Raw genomic sequence first — 24,806 nt, forward strand, 5'->3', positions numbered from 1 at the left:
ATTGTACATCTTTAAAAAAGAAAAAGAGGAGACAAGAACTCCATGACTTAGGAGGGCTGTGATTAGTTTGGGGAATGATGTTCACTGCAGAGCGCTGATGTTGTACTTATTCTTTGGCAATTGGAAGATGGGAGGTGAGCTTCTAAGCACCCAAAGAGCGCTCTCTAAGATAACTGCTTAGGATCAGACTGAAGAGGCCTGGTTCACCTCCTAGGGACATTATATAAACCATCACGAAGAATTCAGTATTGTGTTCTTCCAGTTTTACTCATTCACAAGGAAGCCAGGTACATCTTGTTTCTTGAATTGCATAAGTTTCCTAAAAAATTAATTTTTCAAGGAAGCAGATATCTGATGTGTCAAATAAATATCAGAGTTAAGCTACTAGCAAAGGGTTCAAATATAACCAAGTCTTCTGTTCTCCCTTCATCCCTGGACCTTATAGTAAGGCCTGATGTTACACGGAGACGAATAGCCTGGGAAACAGGTCTCTGCCACTGGCAAATTATCCCCACATAAATCAGAGCTCTTAACCAATATAAAGCTTGGCTAAATAATTTCAAGGGTTCAGGCCATCAGGAGATTCAGAGGCAGTCAAGAAAACTCTGGGACCTCAAGAGCAGCTCCCCAGGTCCTGTCTCCCCTCATTGGACACGCACCTTCACCCAGAATAATAAGTGAGGATCACGGGCTCACCTCTCACTGTGGAGCATTTCAGTTATAAAACATTTCTGCCTTATACCCCAGAGAGTTACGTAGCTGATGTGATATTTTCCAAAGAGCCTTCTTTCATAGATCCTGGGTTCTGTTTACTCAGGTAATCCTTCGCCGGGAACATCCTAAATATCATTACTCTCTTTACCAGAGGTCCACATGACAAGGAAATTAGCCCTGGCCACTAGCCTTCTTTTCCTCCCCACCAGGGTCACCCCCAGAAAAATGATCTCAGGGAGTGAGGGGATCGCAGGCCAACCTCCGCCCAGCCACGAAGCATTTGTGTGACTTTGGGCAACTTAGAGCCTCTCTAGTACTTGGTTCTTTCACCTACAGTAATAGTTACCTTTGTCTAGTACTTTATAATTGACAAAGTATTTTCACACCTGTGAATCTTTGCTTTATAATAACACTTCATAGCTAACATTATTATTCTAATTTCATAAAATAGGGTACCACCGAAATAGATCTCAAATGTATCTCCTTCTCTCTCTGCCAGCTCTTTATTCCAAGCCATCTTCATCGCTTCTTAGCTGGTCTTCCGCTTCTTCCGTTGCCTCTTTCTTTGCATATTTTCCACACAGCAGCCCAAGTAATCTTCTTAAAAAGTAAATCAAATTATGTCACTCCTATTAACCTACAGTGGCTTCTCGTGGCTCTTAGGAAAATTGTGAAATACTTGCCATGGTCTGCATGATCTGTCTCTTTCTCCAAACTCATGTTGACTCACTTTGCTTTAGCCAGACAGAGGCCTTCTGTTGTAAAACAGATACTTCTTTCCTGCCTCAGGGTCTTTGCATAGGCTGTTCCCCCCGCCCAGAATACTTTTCTTTCTCCCATTTTCTTCCACTTTTCCAAGCTTTATTCCTGCCCGTTCTTCAGTCCTCTGTGTAAATGACACCTCCTGACCATCCAGTATAAATCAGGGCCCCAATCAATCATCCTCTCTCAATGCACCCTTTAATTTTTCCTTTTTGCCCACATTACAATTTGTGTGGTTATTTGTTCACTGCCTGTCTCCCCCGGGACATGGTAAATTTCTAGAGAGCAGGGATTCTGTTTATTTACTAGTTGTCCCCAAGGTCTAGCAGTCTACCTGGCACATGGTAGCTGTTAAGCCTTAGAAGAATTAAGCAACTTGGCCAAAGTCATGCTTTTGCTCTGATAGTCACACAATTTCAAAGCCCTCTAAAGCCCCATGGGTTTAAGATTGTATCTTGGTTATTTTGAGCCACCATCTTCTCTACCCATCACCCAAAAGAGTCAGGTGAGAGAAGAAATGAACTATCTTATCTGCCCCAACTTGATTATGAGCAGGCAGGCAACTGGGTATATTTATTTCTGGCAAGGCACGTTATGTAGTAATTGAGGACAGACTCCAGAGCCAGACTCTCTGGATTCAAATTCCAGCTCTGCATTTATTAGCTGTGTGACCTTCGATAAGTTACTTAACCTCTCTGTACCTCAGTTTCCTCATCTGTAAAAATCAGGATGATATATAATGATGTCTACATCATAAGGTTGTTATAAGGACTAAAGGAGTGAATATACATTAAGCATTGAACACATTGCCTAGCAGATCGTAGGCACCATATACAGGTTTGGAATTACTCTGTTCCATTATTTTGAAAAATAATGCAGCATATGAATGTTTTAATTTAAAACATTCAAAAGGTTATGCGGAAAAAATAAGTCTTCCTCCTCCAACAACCTCCCAATTTTCTCCAGTCCCCCAGTTCTCCCAGAGGAAACCACAGCTACCAATTTCTTGGGGCTCATTCCAGAGATGATCTATGCATATACAACTCTGTGTGTGTGTGTGTGTGTGTGTGTGTCATTGCCCACAGGTCTCAACAATCTAAATTTCTGTGGTTTTTGTTTGAGGGAGTTCAGTTTCTGGTAGGGCTTGTTTTTGTTTTTCTGTTTGGTGGGGAGGTTATACTTTGTGAGATAAGAGAGAGTGAATCTGAGTTGTCTCGGAGTTGGGCCACCAGTGATTTTCCAAAACACCTGGCCCTTGTAGGGCTGTGCTGCTGTTAAAATGTTTGTTCCTGCTGTACCAAGATGTGCCTTCCGAATCTGGACGTCTGCTTTCAAGGTGAAACCTCTCCCCGAAAGACGTGGAGTGCTCCAGTGGTGTGAATCTGGGAGAATGCTGAGAGCCATAATCAGTTCTGGACTTGAGTGATTAGAAAATATGGAAAGTACTTCAATGCTTTAAAATTGCTCCATAGCACGCGGCCAAGAAAGCAGATTGCTCTGGTATTTTTCCCCCAAAAAAATTCACAATCATTTTCCATTCCAAGAACATTCCAAGCTCTCAGAAATAGTCATCTCTCTTTTAGTTTGCATCTAATCACTTGAGTTCACACATCCGCATGCCAAACTGTCACCTTTTAGCAATATAGAGCATGCTGGTTACATCACCAAGCTGACCGCATGAACACTGCAGTGGCTTCGCTGTTATACTAATGGTGGTTCCTGGCGTCTGCCTTGCTGAGTCGTGCACTGGCACCACATGGCAGACAGTGTTCATAAAGGGAAGTTTTCAACATCACCTAGGACAGATGACCTATGGAAAGACAGTCAATCCCCTTCCCCAGGGCACTGATTCCTACACTACACTGATTGCCACCTTATTATGGGGGCCTAATTGTTTGCTTGTACTGGCCTTGGGCACTCTTGGCCCTATTGTTTCCCTGTTGCTGGAGGAGGAGGGTGCTGAAATATTTGTTACAGCAGAAAATTAAACTGAACTACTAAAAAAATAAAATTAAATTAAAAAATGCCCTTTTTCTCATCTGTGCCATTCTGGTGTCAATCCAGTGATGGAGCCCTTACTAAAAGCTTTAATTGGTAGTCAGTCAGTTGGGCCTCTGAGCCCGAGCCACGAGATCCGACAGTGTTTGTGTTTGTTATCTATTGATATGTAACAAAGCACCCAAGACTTAGTGGCTTAAAACCACCCCCATATTATTCCTGCTCATGATTTCATGGATCAGGAATTTGGGTGATTCAGGGATCAGCGGGGTGATTCTTCTGTTCCATGTGGTATCAACAGAGGTCATTTGATGTTATTCAGCTAGGAGACCTGCAGGTTAGAAGATCCAAAAGGGCCTTGCTTACACATCTGGCACCTTTGAAGGCACAGCTGGAAGGCCAGGCTCGGCTGGGCCCCCTGACTCTCCAGGTTGTCTCAGGGCCTTTCCACGTGCTTGGCATTCTGTTTTTTTTTTTTTTTTTAATTTATTTATTTATTTACTTATGGCTGTGTTGGGTCTTCGTTTCTGTGCGAGGGCTTTCTCTAGTTGTGGCAAGCGGGGGCCACTCTTCATCGCGGTGCGCGTGCCTCTCACTATCGCGGCCTCTCTTGTTGCGGAACACAGGCTCCAGACGCGCAGGCTCAGTAATTGTGGCTCACGGGCCCAGTTGCTCCGCGGCACGTGGGATCTTCCCAGACCAGGGCCCGAACCCGTGTCCCCTGCGTTGGCAGGCAGATTCTCAACCACTGCGCCACCAGGGAAGCCCCCATGCTTGGCATTCTTACACGGTGGCTGAGGACTCCAAGAGCAAACCTTCCAGGAGGCCCAGGCTGTGGCAGCAAAGCTTCCCATGACCTAGCCTGGGAAGTCCCAGGAAGTCACTTCTACTGTATTCTACTAATCAAGCCATCACAAAGGCCAGCCCAGACTCAAGACGGGGAGGAGGAGACTCCGCCTCTCCATGGGAAGATAGCAGAGAACGTGAAACCACCTTTCATCTAACCTAATCTGTTTCAGGGACACACGTCACTGAGAGGTTCGTCTGTCCGTGGTGCATTGGTGGGCTCTGGGTACACTGCACTGTGTGGAAGGGACAAAGCCATCGTCAGCTTGCCTTGGGTGAAGATTTAGTCCAAACAAGACCGAGCTGTGCCTTTCCATGGCCACAGAATTCTGAACAGGACATTGTTGATGAAAACAAGGAATCTGCTTAAGGCTCATATAAATGGTTGGAATAAAGATTTTGTTTCTTTTATAAGAAAGCCCTGGAGAAGTAGCACTATTGATCTTTGAGATCACAGTATGACTGTCTGAATTGATCTTTCTAAAAAATCCGGTGTCCCATGTTGGTTTTAACATTTCTCTAAACAAGCCATTATATTTACCCAAGTGTACATCTTTATGAACCTAAAACAAGGATGCTGGGTGTAGCGCTTTTGGAGTGAGAAGTAGCTGTTATTAATTTGCCTAATAATAATAATAATGATGATAGTATTTGCAGAGTGCTTACTATAAGACAGACACTATGCTGAGTGCTCTACATAAACCATCCCATTTAATCCTTACACTAGCCCTACTCGGTCAGTCAAAGAAGGACACTGAAATGTAAAGAGGCTGTGTCTTGCCTCACCAGGTGACACAGGAAGTAAATGGCAGAGCCAGAATTTGAACCTGTGGCTGCCTGACTCAGTCCATTCTTGTAGTTCTTGTGCTGCTCTGTCTCCTTGTGTAACCTCGTGTCCGGCTCAGTGTCCCTTTTTCTTCTAATGTAGACGCCAGCCTAAATACCAGGAGCTCTGACCTATCCCTGGATCAATTATACATTCACGTTGTAAGACGTGGATTTCCCCTACAGAGGCCTCTGCGGCAAGGCCCGGCCTGGCCTTAGCTTCCCCCCTCCCTTCCCCCACACCTCGAGTTGCAGCCACACTCGTGAATCCACAAGCGCACCTTGCTCTCATTCGCTTTTGCTTAAGCGCATGGAATTACCACTGATTTCACCATCCAGGAGGACATGGGTACTGTCCTACACAGCAGAAGGAAGCCCATAACCAACTCTGTAATTCCGGTAGAACTCAGTGACTGGGTGATGAAATGGAGAGGTTGCTGTGAGGACAAGGCTTAGGGTTTGGCCGTGGCGCATATGTGGTCCAAGAGTCAGACTCTCAGCGTTCGGATCCTGGCTCAGCCTCTAGCTCTGAGACCTCGAACAAGCTTCTCAACCTCATCGGGCCTCAGTGTTTCCACTTTTAAAATGGAATAATGATAGCAGCACGAGCGTAAGTTTATGAGTAGTATTTCCAACCTGAAAGGGCCTTGGTTTCTTCATTTGTAAAAAGGAATAATAATAGTTCCACCATCAGAAGTTTATGGTGAGTATTCAGTACAACAGTACCCAAAAAGCATATAATTAGCACTCCGTGACTGTTGGCTATGACTTTTCAGTTAAAATTGTGTTCAGTGTCATGTAATAAAATCCAACTACAGTGGCTTAATTTAATAGTTTTTTTTTAAGACTTTATTTTTCTAAAGCAGTTTTAGGTTTACAATAAAACTGAGAAGAAGATACAGAGATTTCCCATATACCTCCTGCCCCACACATGCATATCCTCCTCCATTTTTGTTGAGCATGAACCAACACTGACACATCATAATCACCCAAAGTCCATAGATTACCTTAGGGTTCACTCTTGGCGTTGTGCATTCTGTGGGTTTAGGCAAATGTATGATGACATTTATGCATCATTGTAGTATCAAACAGAGTATTTTCACTGCCCTAAAACACCTCTGTCCTCTGCCTATTCATCCTTCTCTCCCTCTCTCTCACACACACCCCTGCAAACCACTGATCCTTTTATTGTCTCCATAGTTTTGCCTTTTCCAGAACATCATATAGTTGGAATCACAGTATATAGCCTCTTTAGGTTGGCCTTAATCATTTTGCAGGATTTTATTTCTCTTATTTAACTAGAAGCCCATTAAAAGCAGTTCAAGGCTAATAATATAGCTCCTCCTTGCCATGAGAGACCTGGTCTCCTGTTTTTCCATTCTTTCATCTGGAGCCTGTTTCTCTCATCCTCATCCCCAGAGGATGGAAGCTACTCCCCTCCCCCACCATCATCATATCTGTATTCTGGGAAGGAGAAGACACCAGCTGTCTTTTTTTTTTAATCAGAAAAACCTTCCTTGATCAGGGAACTAAGATCCCGCATGCCGCATGGCGCAGCAAAAACAAAAACAAACAAACAAAGAAAAACCCTTAGTGTTCCCAGAAGCAGACTTCCACTTACGTCACATGGGTCAGAACAGGGCTATGTGACCACCCCAACCTACAAAGGAACCAGGAGTTGGCACTCTGCCTCCCCAAACAGGGAACTCCATGGTAGATGCCAGTGAAGGTCAAACGTCCCTTCTTATTCCTGTCCTTAATAACCTTCATCCTGTCTTCTCAAGTTCCTGATTTACAGAGAAGAGATGTGGCGTTCCCCTTCTTCCTTCCTTTTAAAGCATTCTCTGGTGGCCCATGAGTCCAACTTTTATACGGTGGCCCTGAGTCCTTCCCCAGAAAAACCATGCCCCAAAACTTGCCATCTAAGGACCCTGGTTCCCCTAAGACACAGGTGAAATCATGCCCTACCTCTGCTCAGAACCATCTCACCAGCAGTAAAAGCCCGAGATTTTGTGGTGACCCTAAGGCCCACTGTGACCTTCCTTCCTCCCTTCTTCTCCGTCCTGTTCTTCCCTCCTCCACTCCTCTCCTCCTCTTTCTCAGCCCTTCTCTCCTTCCTCTCACGTGTCACTCCCTGTGCTCTACTCCTCTGGCTACCTGGCAGCTCCTCCTCGCAAACTCCCAGCAGCCTCCTGCCTCAGAGCCTTTGCACATGTTCCCTCCTCTCCCAGACATCCAAGTGGCTTCTGCTCTTCCTTCCTTCAAGTCAGCCTTCGCATGTCACCTGATGAGAAAGATCTTACTCAATCGGCCTTTGAAAAATAGCAGAATCAAAACAATGATAATAAAGCAGAGTTCTGGACCTTTCTTGCCCTGCAATATATTTCTCCATAACTGCCATGAATATATTTATTTGTCGTTTGCTGCCTGTCTCTACCCTTACATCTCTGACAGGGCAGGACATAGGGAAGGCACTCCTCTATCTCCAGGGCCCAGCTTACATGGATCCCAATCCATATTTGTTGAGTAGATTGAATGAGTGCCTGCTTTTATAATGTTTCTGCTGGAGAACATATGTCTCTAGCCACATAGATTGTCTTAATCTATGCCCTGTCAAAAGGCTCTTTGGTTGTGACCAGCAAAGTCCTGTTCAGTTGATGGTTGTCTCTGCAGTAGTGAGAAGCAATCATGTCTGCTGTGGCCAGCACTGTATCTCCAGCCTCTAGGATGGCACTGACTTGGTCAATATTTGTTGGATGATTGAATGAGTGAATCTCCTTGTAGTTCTAGAGTTATTGCTGCAGTGGGAAAGGTTTGCTCTCTGCCACTCACCTTCTTGATGAGTTCTCCTGTCCACTTCTTTCTCTTTTCTTTCCAAACCCTTTGTTCTTCTTTTATTTCCTTTTCTTTTCTTCCCTTTGATAAACTGTTTATCCCTTCATTTGTTGCATTTCATGGGCCTAACTTTACATGTTCAAAGAATTACCATCGTGCTTCCTTGGTGGCGCAGTGGCTAAGAATCTGCCTGCCAATTCAGGGGACACAGGTTCAAACCTTGGTCCTGGAAGATCCCACATGCTGTGGAGCAACTAAACCCGTGTGCCACAACTACTGAGCCTGCTCTCTAGAACCCGCAAGCCACAACTACTGAGCCTATGTGCCACAACCACTGAAGCCTGTGCGCCTAGAGCCCGTGCCCTGCGACAAGAGAAGCCACTGCAGTGAGAAGCCCGCTCACTGCAACGAAGAGTAGCCCCCGCTCGCTGCAACTAGAGAAAAGCCCACGCACAGCAACGAAGACCCAACGCAGCCAAAAATAAAAAATAAATAAAATAAAATAAATTTTAAAAAAAATTTTTAAAAAAAGAATTACCATCACTGCAAGATTGTAAGGAGTTTATTGTTTTAACCATTCATTTTACAAATTCAAACACCTCTAAAGTAGCATCTACCACGAAATTGGGTATTAAGTTGTGTTTGAGAAGAAAACTACAAAAGAAGAAGCTCCTTATTCAATTTTTATGGATTCTTGGATTCCCTTCCACAATTCTAGTAATTTCTCCTTCCTTGTGGAATTTCAAACTTTGATTTACATTTTTTCATCATAACAACAATTTTATTATCAATAGCAAAACTTAACAAATAAGCACACTTGATACCTTAGAAACACAAAAGTAGGGATAGTACTTGCCTAGGGGGCCTGTAATTGAAGTGAAGGATTATTTAACTACAGGGCATGAGACAGTTTAGAACAGCAGGTCTCCAGGCCTCATATGTGTTTCTCTCGAGGCTGTTTTCATGACAAAATCTTCAGAATCCTGTAATAAGATGTCTGAAAATGATACCGTACTCATAGTATGATACCTGCCTTCTTTGCTGTTAGAATGACGGGCAAATTTCCCCCATGGTAAATTCACTTCACGTTATCACAGCCAGTCTCTGCTGTTGTCACTTTCCATTCAACACATTTATGTTACTTTCATTCAGATTGACTGGAGGAGTGTCCTGGGAGCATTTCCCCTGCCTTTCTGAAAGGGACAGTTTGGGTCCCTCATTTTCCTCCCACTAGCTCCTGTGACATCCTGATGCCATCTCTCCTGTTGCTTTATCAGTCTGGCTCAGGCAATGTGAGGTGACATGAATTCCAGGACATCTTGATTGTAAAAGCCTCACAAATGAATAGCAACTCTCTATTTTTTCACCGTCTTCCCTGTACCCTAGATTATGTGTTTTCAAACATGTTTTTTAGTAGCAGCAGAACCTTTTGTTCAAAGGAATTCCCACAGGGAAGAATAAACACTTTTTTTAATAGTTAAAACTGTTAAGAGTTCACTCATGTCAAATCCTGTATCACTATGCCCAATTCAGTTGCCTTCCTCTAGACCAGCAATATCAAACATAAAAGAAATGAAGGGCCACTCACAAGGGCAACAAAAGCAAAAAGTACCAAGGATTAACCCAAAGAAAACGTTTAAGAACTTTATAGCAAAAACAGTAGTCATTTCTGAAGAACATGGAAGAAGATCTAAACAAATGTTGGTGTATTATAAAGATATCAGTTCTCCCCAAGTTAAACTCTAAGTGCAACTCAATCCTAAGTAAAATCCCAAAAAGATATCTATGGGACTTCATAACTGGACTTCTAAATTTATATAGAATAAGCAGGAAGAGCAAAGGCACTTTTCAGACAAAAGAACAAAAAGGGAAAATATGCCCAGCAGAGATCAAGGTGCACCACAAAGCAGCAGCTTTTAGGTGCTCTTGTGGAAGGATTTGGGAGGAAGGGGAGAGGGCTGGACCAGAAGCCGCCAGGGTTTCCCCAGAGGCGGCCCCCGACGAGCAGGAAGAAGCTGTGAGCACCGCTGTCCTGGGGGGTCTGTTACCGGCTCTGGGTGAAGCACTTTGGGGACGGGAGAGGGGCTTCCCCGAGCACTAGAATCAGCCGTGTGAAGGAGCGAGGCACTCATTCCCGAGGTGGTGAAAGCGCACGTTCACGGAATCGACATCACATCATGACAAGTGCAGGTTAGTAAACCCAATGGAGAATTCTGGCTGGTGCGCAGACGGCGCTGAGTGGCCGCAGAGGAAACTCTCAGTGCAGGTGAACTGTGCTGGCCAGATCTTCAGGAACTTCATCTCCGTGTGAACCTGAGGGCAGGGCCATCGGGAGAGGGTGCCTTCAGAGGAAGTGAGCTTCGAGAGTGGTTCTCAAAGGAGGTGAGGAGTGTGGGAGGGCAGGAAAGGTGGTGAAAAATTCAGGGCAATGGAACTGGCTGGAGAGACTTGAAACTACGTATGGTTGGCCCAGCCGAGATGGGGCTCCTTTGAAAGATGAGTGGGCATGTGGCCGTTTGCCCGCTGAACTAATGCTCTGGCAGCTTCTCCTGTCCAGGGGCCCTTGGGCTGTGTCTGTGTGTGTATCTTTTTGTGTCTGCGTGTGTCTGTGTGTACGTCTACCATACCTGTGCGTGTGTGACTTAAGTGTAGGAAGCTAAAGGCCTAAGAGATGCTGAAGAGGGAAAACAAGAAAGTGGAACTTTCGAAGTGCTTGCTCTGTGCAACACAACTACCAGTCACCTCCTGGAGTTCTTCCAGCAGCGACTCTGGGAATTATTGTGTGTTTTACCTCTGAGGAAAGTAAGGTTCAGCGAGGTGACACTATTTGCTCTTGGTCACCCAGCTCCTAAGTTTGCCTTCGGAGCCTGAACGCTTTGCACTCACACAGGACTTTCGTCTGTAGCCACAAGTGTCCGTCTCCCGTATGCACAGCCATGAAGCTCCCTATTTTGTAAGATCACTTCAGTTCTTTAACATAGACATTGTGTGTTAATTTGGGGCTGACACTAAGATTAAACTTTCACTGGCTTGCTGGGTTTTCTTTTTTTCACACCAAACAGCAGAACCTATTTCCCCAGCTTCTATTTTTAAAAACAGCTTCAATATGAGCGTTCAAAAATTGTCATTTGAAACCAGAAGAAAGTCATTTTCATGCCTATTTGATTCAAAATGGGGAGAAGTTATCCCTGAAAGGCAATATTGTAACCTTTCTTTCTGTCCCCAGTCGTAGATCAGTTTAAATTAGCAAGAAAGATGTTTGCGTGCCGCCTCAGCTGGTGCGTGAACAGGCAACAGGAGTGAAAATCTTCACTGGAGAAGAATAAAATGCAATCTACTGGCCTTGTTTTTAATAAGATGACAGCAGTTTAAATGCCTGGAGAGAGGAAGGCAGGCTATTAATGCCTCTCATAGAGCAAATTCAGGAACAAGTTAAATAGCTCCTCTCTTTGGGGAGTAGTAAAGCATTACTCTCAGATTTGAACATCAAAGATGGTCGAAATTGAATCTCTCTTTGTGTTGTACACATTACAAATACATTTCATTTGGGGCATGAAGGGAATGTGAATGGTCTTACCGAAATAAATGCTTTGAGGATGGGAATAGGTTCTCTCTCTCTCTTTCTCTCTCTTTGTCTCTCTCTGTCTCTCTCAAGTTTGCTTTGAAGTCAAGTCCACAAAGGTATATGGCCAGAAACTTGACTTGATGCCATTTGAATGTAAACATTGCACGCAGAAAGAAAAAGATGTTGAGGCATCTATAAAGTTACAACTTCATCTTTGTTCTCTTGAACTTATCACATGCTCAAGAGATGCAGTTAGAACTCCTTCAGAGGAGAGGACTCAGAAATCCCAGAGACAGAAAGCAGCCGTCACAGCGATGACTATGTGGAGGACCGAAGGATGGGGCCAATCAGTGAAGGTGAAAAAAAGCACTTCAGTTTTGTCAGTGACGGCCCATTCCAAAAGCATGTTGATACAGAAACATCGTCTGTGAGATAAGTGCATTCGAAAGTGTTTTCTCTCAAATGAAACACTAAAGACACCTCTGCTTTGTTTAATCAATAGCCAGGCCTCACTTAGTGGAATGCAGGTTGGACGACTTGCATTCGGTTATGAGACACTTTCCTCTGACAGTAGCCAGATCTCTTCCTAGTTTGTCTCTTGGTCTGGGATTTGCACTGTGCTGTGCACTCACCTCTGGATGTTGGTTATACTATAAAAACAAATCCTTGAGCTGCTGTGAGGGTCCATTTCTCTTCTGATCTCACGATATCAGAGCCACCCAATCTGGCCTCTTTGCCTCAGCCGTTAAAAAGAATTCCCTGACCCGCATCAAACTGTCCCTTACCGGTTGCCTTGGGGCTCAAATGAGACTATATGATACACATGTGTGCAAGTGCACGTGCACACACACACACACACACACACACACGCACTCAGAGTGCAGCAGCATTGTGATTTATATAAAGCTTATGGATCTACATCAGATTGGTTTCTTATTTGTGTATGGGGTCATGTATTCATTCATTCATTCATTCATTCATTCACAAAATGCATTCCTATTGCAAGCTGAGTAAGTAGTCACGCCATTTGAGAATGTTTCTCTTTACAAGCCCCCACTGTAGGTAAGTCTCTGGGGGAACAGAAGCCGGTGCTTGCCCCAGACTAGATAGCTTCCTGAAAACCGGCTTAAATGCTGTTGTCAAAGCTGAGCTTTAGCAGTGCAGTTGCAGTAACCTCTGTGGCTACTTCTGCGGTGGTGATTTCTCTCTTTGACTTCCCAGGCTGGCGGCACTTAATCCCAAATAACCAAGAGCGAAGGTAGCTTTGCTTCAACTCTGAGGCCTTTAGGCCAGAACCACCATCATTGGCAGGAATTAAAAATCATGGTGAGAAAAAAAAAAAAAAAAAAAACCATGGTGAGGGGCTTCCCTGGTGGCGCAGTGGTTAAGAATCTGCCTGCCAATGCAGGGGACACGGGTTCGAGCCCTGATCTGGGAAGATCCCACATGCTGCGGAGTAACTGGGCCCGTGAGCCACAGCTACTGAGCCTGCGCGTCTGGAGCCTGTGCTCCGCAGTGAGAGAGGCCGCGATAGTGAGGGGCCCGCGCACCGCGATGAAGAGTGACCCCCGCTTGCCGCAACTAGAGAAAGCCCACGCACAGAAACGAAGACCCAACACAGCCAAAAATAAATAAATTAAAAAAAAAAAAAAAAATCATGGTGAGTCCATCTCATTCCAGAAAACTCTTCGTAATGAAAAGTCTCCTCTTCCATTTCTGAAAAAAAACTTTACCCAGTTGTTATCTCCCTTTCCATGCATCCTATTCCCATCCATGGCACAACAGGTCACGCAGAGTTTCCTATCTGGAAAAAGTTACAAGTTCTTTTCTTGACCTCAGGACTGTTCCCCATCTTCTTTGTGCAAGTCAGGATTAGAAGGTGAGGAGCTGACCCTTGGAGCTTAAAGGTAGCATCTTGCAATATGTCCGTTTAGACAGGACTCTGTCCTACGCTAGGTGTGTTCGTGGTGGCATCTTCCCACTGGGCTCATGGGAGGAGGGAATAGTGTAGTTGCTCAGCAGACACATTGTGGAGCCAGCCGCCTGGGTTTGAACCCCGGCTCTGCCACTTACTAGTTGTGTGACCTTGGGTGAGTTATTTAACTTCTCTATAACTCAGTTTCCTCTTCTGTAAAATAGGGAAGACAAGAGCATCTATCTCTTGAGGCTCTTGAGTGTATTCAATAAAGTGCTGTTCACAGAGCATGTAGAACGGTGCTTGGTACCTCATTAGTTCTAGGTAGGTATTTGCCAAATTGCTTTCAGTTCTTTTTTTTTTCTTCTTGCAGCTGTCATATTTTTAGGCAGTTTTCAGTGGTTCAATGGTAATTCATTGAATTATGTATCTTATCTCTATTTTCCCTTAAAAAGCAGCCTCTTCACCATGTACCAGTTTTTGAGATCCTGCCACACCTGTCTGTAAGATAAGATGGGAACTGGTCTTTTTGGCAGTCTGGCTTTTAGTTGAGCAAAAGTTATCCTGAAATTGAATAATTATACTTTCTGTAGTTCCACATTCTCCTGTCCTTTGCACAATGAGAAGTACATCAATGTGACATGGTACTTAACTCATTTCCTTCCAAAAAGTCCCAGTTTCCTCTGGGGTCCATAGCTTTAGGATATTTGGCAGACTAAAAAAAAAAAAATTCCTCTTTCCAACATATTGATAAAAATCTGCAAAAGCAATTACTGTACTAATATTTTAACCCTGCTGAAACATCCTTAGGGCACTGTTTGTGCAGTTAGGGGTTATAAGATCCTGCAGTGCCCTGCTTCCTCCTATGTCATCAGAGCTCTGGTTCACTGGCAGGCATTTGCTGTTTAATATAAGGCACATAGTGGACTATTTAGGAAAGGTATCTTAATCTTTTACCCTATCTTTGCATCCTGGATTTTAAACTCACTCGTATGGTCCCATTTTATATAATATGGTATTTAAGTAGGAGTAATGGTAAATGGATTTACACTTCAGTGAAATTTAGAGGATTGCATGAACATTCTTTCTACTTTAAATTTGATCCTTTAAGTTTTTCATAATTTGGGGTGATTGTTTCTATTGTGGTGGGGAGCCAGGTATTCAATGCAGTGACATCCTGAACAGCACTGAAGTGTAGAATACAAAATTATAAGGGTAGTTTTGACTTTGAATTACTTCCACATCAGTGGCATTCATTTCCTTTGTCTTCCAGTCTTTTTTTCCCTCAATTTCATTCTGTTCTTAAATTCTCTTGCCTTCTCATTCTTCTCTCTTATCTCTTGCCCTTTTTTCCCCCTTGGATGGCTGAAGTTTGTTTGTTTGTTTGTCTATTTTATTGTTTTTCCTCTCCTCTTCTAAGATACTTTTCTGATATTTTTTGATGCTCAGTGCATCAGAGGGTAGAAACTCAGCTGTGCTGACCCAATGGCTGGATATAATTTAGCACTGATTCTCTCTGCCTGGCAGACTCTTCTGAATCCAGCCAGGCTGCAGGATGGGATCCAGGAGAACATCCAAATTGTTCTCTAGCCAGCATGCGCCATCCATTCCGCACACCAGTGGGGTTTTTTTTTTGTTTGTTTTTTTATCTCCATTTCCAAGCCATTGCCACCATTTTGTCTTCTATGTGCTGAGGACTCTCCTGATGGCACTTTTGCATGATGTAAATCCTCCTACTTTACAGAAGAAATGAAGAGGATTCCAACAGTTGAGGCTGCATGCATTTTCCCTTCACAGACTTCCTCCCTGCAGAGATAGTGAAGACAGAATAGTTGAAACTGTGGAGTTAAAACACTAAAATGGAAGGAATCATAGACGTCCATACCAAAGGCAGCTAGGCTAAGGAAGATTAACAGAGCACTATTAAATAGAGATTTAATTCAGTTCAGCAGCATTTGAACACCTACAGAGTGCCAGGAACTATGCTGGGTGTTCAAATTAACAAAATGAGTGTGTGGATTCCTTGCCCTAAAGGACAGAAAGCAAGTAGGTTAAGGTGCCTTTGATGAGCACGCACAGAAGGGCATACTTGGAACAGACACGCAGGAGAAAGTGACTTACACTAGGGATGAGGGGCATTCAGGAATGCTGCCTGCAGGAGGGAACCTCAAACCTGGGTTCCAAGTGATTCAGTAAGTTGGGAGACCTAATAAATTTCCAACACAAAAAGACGGTATGCGTGGGATTTAGATGTGTATGTTCAGTTGGTGTTTTGAAAGCCTTACCCTGGTAACAATGTGAAACATAGGTGAAAGGTCACGGTAGGTGGTAAGAAAGGTTAGGAAACGAGAGTTCCAATAGGACTATTGCAGTGACCTCAGCAAGGCCTCCTACTAAGGCAGGGACAGTGGGAATGGAACAGAAAAGACAGAATTGAGGATATTTAGGGGTAGAATTGATAGGGCTTCATGACTGGTTGGGTTGTGGGTATGGCTTATAGAAGTATCAGCATCACCTAAAGCCCCGCCCTGTGGATCTTAGTCACATGTGATATAACCGAGCTCACATCTCTATGAAAGAAACCAGTGGGCTTATCTGTATGTGCCACCTCGAAAAATCCTTTAAAACGCGGATAGGGGAAGAGAATGGAATACTTTGCCACTTTTTTTTTTTTTTTTTTTTTTTTAAATATATAGATTTATTGAGTCATACAACATTAGTGAATGTTAATTGGTTATAAGCTCTTAGTAATCTTTTTTTTTTTTTAATTTATTTATGGCTGTGTTGGGTCTTCGTTTCTGTGCGAGGGCTTTCTCTAGTTGTGGCAAGCGGGGGCACTCTTTATCGCGGTGCGCGGTCCTCTCACTATCGCGGCCTCTCCCGTTGCGAAGCACAGGCTCCAGACGCGCAGGCTCAGCAATTGTGGCTCACGGGCCCAGTTGCTCCGCGGCATGTGGGATCCTCCCAGACCACACGGGCTCGAACCCGTGTCCCCTGCATTGGCAGGCAGACTCTCAACCACTGCGCCACCAGGGAAGCCCTTTGCCACTTTTAAGACTGAGCAATAAATGTGTTTGTATCCTCCACCCCAAATTTGATAAGACTTAATCAGAAAGTACCTTTTGCCTGATTTGGTAAACATAATCTTTCCATTTACAGAGATGCAAAAAAGTACCCAAGATGTTAGATGTCATTAGTGAATATGTTAGCTTCTTAACCCACTACCTACCCCAAAAACTTATGAGTAACATGTTTCAGTTGTCAAGTCAAAGCCTGTGGGGCTCCACAGTACAAATGATGGGGCCATCATGCTATATTGTCACGTGCTTTTCTCTGTCCCTTTGGGAAAAAGGAAAAACATTCTGCCAAAGTCTCAGTGTTTAAAGTTACCTTAAGATTGTTATTGAGATTTTTAATTACACAATTAAAAGGACACTCATAAAAGCCCAGGAAATCTTTTTTTTAACCACACTGGGGTTGATTCTCTTGCCTGGTGGCTCATTGTTTTTCTTTAGAAATTCTTTCCAGAAATCTGCTTGCTCTCTCCTGTTCTCTCCCCCTCCCCAATCTACCTCAGAAGGAAAGCAGCACAACAGCGCTTCTGAGTCCCATTTTTCTTGCTTGATCATCCAGAGCATGTAAATTAGAGTGAAATACGGCCTGAGTCAGCTCCTCACAGGACAGAAATCAGTAACCATTGATATTGCTAAGCAACACCGCAGAGGAGCACGGCTGCAAATTAGGTGACAAATTTATAAGAAGTTGGAGTATCTGGGGACTTGCTTGGGCGTTTCATCATGAACCATCTGGATGATCCACAGTAATGACCACACGTTATTGTTCACTGTTCGAGGATGATAATTCCCATATAATTATATGGCACCTCCCTCTGTGATCCTCACCTACCTTTCAGAACCTTTCATTGTGTTTTTCACATTGCAGATATTTCTCTGCAAAATAATTGGGAACAGTTATACCTAACGGGCAGTGTTCATTCCTCTCCAAAATAAGATTTTTTTTAAAAAATTTACTCTGTTGGCTCATGTGATGGCAGAGCTGGATGGGCAAGGACATGCAAAAAAAGAAGGTATTAGCCATGGCATCATAGCAGCTCCATTGGCCTGACATGGACTCAGCCTTGGTGTCCCAGAGGAGCCTGAGGTGATAGGTAAGCCTTGAGGGAGACAAGGAAGAGAACCAGAGTCCTTGACCTTCTGGAGAAGGGTGGCCTAACAAGGACCCCTCCCAGTTCCAATAGCCTAAATGGTCTCATTTCTTCATTCATTCATTCAACTAATATTTATAAGAAAATTGGACTAAGCATCCTGATTTTAAACCAAAGATTACAAATTGCTGGGCCAAATAATGACCCAGAGTGTTTTTCTTTTTTTTAATTTGGAATTAGTTGCCAACATTTAAAATCAGGAATTTTCACATAAAAATCCGGGTATCTGGCTTCCCTTGAATAATCAGATCTGTCAGCACTGTGCCCGCCTTCCCGCATGGAGTGGGAGCTGACTGGCTGCTGCCCCTCTTTAGGCATGCACTGGCCAGTTTTCCATAATCCCCACCACTCCCTATTGTGGTCCCCAGTCTACTTTCTCACCTACACACCTGGGCCCGGTGGTTCATTGGTGCTTTATCAGAATGCTGCTGTACTCCAGGCACTGGGCCAGCTGCTGGGGATCTTTCTGACCCCTGATTTGGCCACCAATGTAGTATCAGTATTTCCTAGTGACTGGGGCCTCAGAATGATATCAGCAGATGGACATCAACAAGGAAATACATGTAGAAAGTGAGAGAGATAAGAACAACAGCAGTAACAAACCAGTGTGTCTGGGTTTGCAGGAAGCTTGAAAAGGAAGAGTGAGTATTTCATGAAGGGGCTGGATTCAGAGGGCGTGAAAATCAGGTGATAAATGTCTTAAGAGGTGGTGTGTGTGTATGTACATAAATCCTACTTGACACTCAGTAGCTGATGGAGGGTTACCCACAAGTTCAGCCCTTTATTTTCATTTGGAAAGTTCTTGCCTTGCTTCCAAAAGCCTAAGTGAGAGGTTTTAATCTCATAGAAGAAAAAGAAGCACTCGTTAGCATAGATTTGGAAGAGCCGAATATGAAAAGAACTCCATAGGGCAAAATCACCTCCGTTTATACCTTGTGTATGACATAGATGTGTTACCACATGTTGGGTACAGCTGTCCCCAGGTAACCGTGTATTCAGGAGCCTCTTAGGGAAGTTTAACACACAAATATCATTCCCCCACAGACTGTTAAGCAGAGCTTCTGCAATGAGTCAGTACTTTAAAAGCTTTTTTTGAGTGAGAATTTGAATCTGAAGGTTAAAATATTCCTTTTCTTCTGACTTGAGTCTGAAGTGAGAATATGGTTGTTTCCTCACTTAACCTCAATCTCTTAAAGTTTTATTTTTTTAGTTAAAAACAAATTACTTGCCTTGACATGAACATTTGATATAAAAGAATAATGACCAAAGAAAGCCTTTTAATGGAAAGCAATTAATTTCGGTGGTCCTTGCAGCCCTTTTTTAGGTAAAATCAAACAAAAAGCTTTAAATTGGGCTATATTAGAAATACCTTTTAACTCAGAATACTTTTTTTTTGTTGTTTTTTTTTTTTTTTTGGCTGTGCTAGGTCTTCGTTGCTGCGTGCGGGCTTTCTCTCGTTGCGGCGAGCGGGGGCTACTCTTTGTTGCGGTGCGTGGGCTTCTCGTTGCGGTGGCTTCTCTTGTTGCGGAGCACGGGCTCTAGGCGCGAGGGCTTCAGTAGTTGTGGCACGCTGGCTCAGTAGTTGTGGCTTGCAGGCTCTAGAGCGCAGGCTCAGTAGTTGTGGCACACAGGCTTAGTTGCTCCGCGGCATGTGGGATCTTCCCGGACCAGGGCTCGATCCCGTGTCCCCTGCATTGGCAGGCGGATTCTTAACCACTCTGCCACCAGGGAAGCCCAAAGATGGTTTTTTTTGATGAAAAATTTTCACACAGGAATAGAAGAGAAGCAAGATCAACCCACATACCCTGCAAGAAACTTAAAAATTATATAGATCTACAAATATAAATGTTATGTTTGTAGGGAGTGAACGGAAAATGACAAATACACAACTCTCGTACTATTCATTCACAAAACTTCAATAATGAAAATAAATTCACAAATTAAAAAAAAAAAACCACCTCAGGCTAAAATGTTAATACTGCCAAACATGGTTCTGGAAGTTAGCCAGGGCAGCCTTTCATTAAACTGAAAGTTTTCCTTTTGACAGTCTTCCTTGTGTTTAAGATGTCTAGCGGGGGTTGTTGACTTGCACACATTGAGTATTGACATTGACATTGGTGCCCACCCGCAGAGATAATTAGAGATTGATAGGATTTAACAACCTCATGCTGGGCTGAAATAGATATTCCTTTTGGATCTTTGGGAGACAATGAAGAGAGGTACCAGTTATTAAGGATGCCTCTGCCACCCAGCACAAAGTGCTATAGAGACATGTTCTTATCTGATCCTCCAAAAACCCTCCTGAGAACAGGTGTTTATTGCTCTTGTCCCCATTTCACTGAAGAAGAGACTAAGGTGCAGAGAGGATCACCCAGCTCATAAGTAGTAGAACCAAGCTTTGAATTAGCTGTCTTATCTGTCTCACTCAGAAGTACTCTTTTTTTTTTTTTTTAGTTTACTTTATTGAGGTATAGTTGATTTACAATGTTGTGTTAATTTCTACTCTACAGCAAAGTGATTCAGTTATACATATATATAAATTCTTTTTCATATTCTTTTCCATTATGGTTTATCACAGGATATTGAATATAGTTCCCTGTGCTGTATATTAGGACCTTGTTGTTTATCCATTCTATATATAAGAGTTTGCATCTGCTAATCCCAAACTCCCAAGCCATCCCTCCGCCACCCCACCCCCTGAACTTTGATAGTGATATTATGGTATCAGCAGTCCAGAAGCCTTAGACATCAGAGCCTGCCTTCCTGACTTCAGCAAGTCCAGGGAAGTTCAACAAACCAAAGCATCCTAAACCTCACTGTTATTTGGGAGCTGTGCATTTATATGCTTTGTTTAAGAAATGTGAGGAGAGCATGTGGTACGAGAAAAGCACTGTTCTAGTTGGGAGAGATCCAAAGAGGAATCCAAAGAGGGTCTCAGCCTCCAACATGTGGAGAGACAGTCTTGTGTGCAAATATTAGAAGGAAAGGTGCGTAAGTCCAAAGCTGGAACATGGTGGTCAGATGAATGAAGGGTCTGCTTTTTACATCCTGTTCCAATGATTATGGTCCATGTTTTGACATTCCCCATAGATCTGACAGTAGAAGGGCAGGACTGATGAAGAAATTTCTTTCTAATTCTAGCCCCAGCAAGGCAGAATATCTTTTATTGTTGGGCAACAAATAGCTATTTTAAACTTCTATAAGTACTGTTGAATTAGTTTTAACAAACTAAACCCGTGTAAAATACCAAGTTCTCTAAGTGTTCTGCTCCATGTCCCATAGGTTCTCTTCTACTCTTCTTGGTGATGCTTGCAATAATGAAGCTGCCCATTACCGATCACTTAGTGGGTACTATTATCTCATCTACTCTTCACCACAACTTTGCGGGATAGATACAGTCATATCACTTTACAGCTGAGGACACTGGGGCTCAGAGAGGTAAATTTGCTCAAAGTCACACAGCTAATAAGTGGCAGATCTTGGGTTCAAACCTATACCCTGGCTTCAAAGCCTATGTTCTTAACTTCTATTTGCTACTGAAAATAATCCTTTCATGGATGTGATGTAATCTGGTATCTGTACACACCTCCTTGCTAGGTATTAGACAACTTTACCAAGAAACTACTCTCTGTTGTTTAGAAACCTTAATTTTTAGATCTTCAAACTCAGTTCAAACCGGTATCAAAAATATAGCAGCTCTTTGATTTAAGAAAACAAACAAGTTAATCATTTTTTTCCATCAACCAACACTTAATAAATACTTGCTCTCACTGATTTCTCTACCTCTATTCTTCATTCTAACAAAATGAATTCAGCATAGATGCTTCTGTTGACTTTCTGTTGTATACGTCAGGATTTTGAGGCCTGAAAGGTGAGAAGTCACTTTTCTGTTGCTCCTATCTGGGGAGATTTGCTGAGAAAAGGGTTGAGAATGCCAGAGGCTTCAAAAGTAGAGCTGAGAAGGTCAACGTTGGAAGGAGAAATCTGTGTCCATGCCCTTTTTAAGAAAGAAAGAAATTAGGAGCCCAAAACACTAGTTCTTATTCAGATTCTTTGAGACTCAAGACAAGATCCTTCCCTTGACTTGTCAACCAAGAAATATGGACAAGAAGTCAGCGGTACCTTAAAGCCAGGTGATGATGTTGCTGACAAGACCTGAAGGGAAGTGGACAGAGGAATGACAAAAGGTTCAAGCCCTCCTAGAGACCTGGGAGCTTGGGTGCCTGTGGACCCAGCTGTCCAACTAGCATGAGCGAGTGTGGGCACCATGTTAGACAGCATTCCCAATGGGCTCATAGCCTCATCTCAAACACCAACCACTGGGTTCTGGAATTTTTCTGAGGCTGTTTGTCTTCTTAGAGAAATGTTAGATAGAAGAGGCACCAGCTGGTACCCAGGATGATATTCACGGCTGATTCATCCCTCTTCCAGTCCTGGCTGCCTCTTGCTCAGTTGACGTAATGGAAGTTGCTCAGTGGTATTAAACAGCAGCCTCTTGAATCCCCCCCACTTCTCCCTCCCGTGTCAAAGAAACTCAGCTTGGATTGGGCGCAGTTTGAATCTTAATCCAACGGTGCTAAAGGTGCCCTGGCTACTGTCCATGGGGAGTGCGCTGACTGGAGGCCATTGCCCCTTACAGGTGAGTTTTCGTTCATGCCTCTCAGGCCACTTTCCATGAGGTGTCCATGGTATGTGGGACACCAGCCAGGTGCGTGATGTGCTCTGGCTTACGGATGCAAGTCGTGTTTGCCCTAGTCGCATGTCACACTCCTCTTCCTACATCCCCTGAGCCCCTGGTTCAAGGAAGGGAGGCACCAGCTCTCGGAGATGCTGTCCCACCAGCCCCAGGATGCCTCCCTGACCATTTGAAAGCGTTGAGGTGCTGAGTTCACCGTCTCACCGTGCCGTTGCTGTCAATGTTAAAAACTTTATTCCAGTAGGCTGGTTTCCTTCACATTCTTGCGTGCCTTTTCTTTAGTAAACAACAAACATGGTTCCCTTCACTTGGGCAAATATTGTTCCCTTGCCCTCCTCACTCACTGTGCTTTAAGTTGCTACATCACCTGTTGTTATTCAGCCTTTCACTGCTCTTATTCCTTCTCTTCCACCACCTTTAGCCTCCTTTTTTATATGTTTTGTCCAGTTCTTTTCCCCCTGCCCCAGTCCTCATCCAAGGCAGCAGCTAAGAAACAATCTAGGCATTGCCACAGCAGCAAGAATGTGTGAGCTTTGTCAGTCACCCACAGATCCAGTTTTGACTATGTAAAAATAACTTAATTAAAGAATATGATTGTATTTATTTATAACTGGCTCCACGAGAGAGGAGGTAAAAAATAATCACATCTGCCACAAGCAGATGTTTGAAAGTTTCGGGTTGATACATGAAGACCAGTGTGTGCATACAGAGAGGTTGCATCTCAAAACACAAAAATGCAGTAATGTATCTTCATTGCGTAGAATATGGTTTACACCCAACTTTGCAAACACAGAGCTGCCCACGTTCTGTTTCCTCGGCAAGTAAAGAGAATGCCAGCTGCTTATTCTACTGCTTTACCTCAGGGAAAGAGTAGAGGTTACAAAAAAATTAGTCGGCTGACATAATTCATCAATTTACTGCAAGATTATATACACACACACAAATACAAATACATAGATTATGTGTAAAGCCACCATGAACATGTGTTTTAATATTTATGAAGGTATTTGGATCATTTTAAAATCCCAAACTTGTGCAACGTCATATATAATAGACTACTGTTCTTAAAATACCAGAAAAAAAAAATTTTCTACAGAAGGCAATCCCCAGAAGTCTTTTTTTTTTAAACTTTCTTGTTTTTTACACAAAATTCAATTTCTTATTGAAGCACTTGCATCCTTTGTCGTGTATCTAACAAAATCCAGAATAGGCAGGCTTTTGCAGAAACGTAAAGATGAGGTGATTTTTCTCCCCAAGACATAATTTTGTATTGGTGTGTTAAAATAGCTTTAGGTAAAATTTTAGGCACGTGGAAAAAGAATATATATAGAATGTGTATAATATAAGCAGAAGAATATTTATTATTGTGTTTTAAGCTAAAGCTTTTTGTACACAAAACCCATCAGTTATTAGTTCATTCACATGTGAATTTTTAGCAGTCGACCAAGTTAATGAGCCATGGAAGCATTCTACAGAATCACAGGAAGATCTCTTGAGTGTCATTAATTTCTTGAATTTTATTGGGAGAGTGTTGTTATGACCAGGGAAAATATTTCTAACCTGCTCACAGTGATGCTTCAAAAAATCTGGAATTTTCAGATGAACAAGAATGAAAGTTTCTATTTTAGAACTGAAGTAAGAAAACAGAAATGGTGCGTCCCCACCTCCTCCGTCCCTCCACCCAAGCTGCCACTTCCACCAGCTGACTCAGAAGAGCTTGCTTTCTGCCCGTGGTTTCCATTACAGCCTTGTCCTTTGGTGGGCTGCACCCAGGAGATTGCCTCCTGGCCCCTGCGGTCTACACAGCAGCAGGCAATGCCCTGAGCTGGGAGCTGTGGCTGCTCTGTCACCTGTCTGGGCCACGTGCCCTTCCCTGGGAATACACCTCCCCCTTCCTCCCAAAGCTTTCCACGCCTTTCCCATCCCCCGCCCCTCCCCCCCCAACACACACCAAAGCATGCTGCACCCATGGTATTCAGTGCTTTCTGTCTAAAATACAAGATTAGAAATGAAAGGGAAGTTTAGAACCTGGTTTTTTCTTTGGGATTTTCCCAGGTAGCCTTCCTTACTAATCTCTAGGAAGTAGTTCTATTGGAGAAAAGCTGTGAAATGAACTCCTGGGACTGCGGTTCCATGGCAAGGAATCCTGGCGTCTACAAGCCTCAGTGGGTCTGGGCATTGTCCTTGCCCAGCCCTTTCTCTTGGAATGTCACCTCTAAAAATTATAGGCCTAGGCTGGACCTGGTGTGAAGATATCTTTGCCAAGCATTTGTTTTATCAGACGTTAAAATAACTGTGTCCTATTCTGGAATGCAGGGCAAGTCCTACCCCCGGTGGAATAATATATTTTAAGTGATTTCTGAAAGTGGGTCGTGAAAGCCATCCGCCACATGGCCCATGTTTGCACATCTCTATATAGTTACAA

At 43.4% G+C, this 24,806-nt stretch overlaps 1 protein-coding gene across 1 annotated transcript in view; it reads left to right on the forward strand.

The window, feature by feature from the left end:
• The window catches only part of SLC24A2 (solute carrier family 24 member 2), a 236,571-nt gene that overhangs the window by 152,786 nt on the left and 58,979 nt on the right, over positions 1-24,806 (forward strand). The window lies entirely within an intron of this gene.

This window comes from Balaenoptera ricei, chromosome 6, assembly GCF_028023285.1.
Source record: "Balaenoptera ricei isolate mBalRic1 chromosome 6, mBalRic1.hap2, whole genome shotgun sequence".
Taxonomy (NCBI): Eukaryota; Metazoa; Chordata; class Mammalia; order Artiodactyla; family Balaenopteridae; genus Balaenoptera; species Balaenoptera ricei.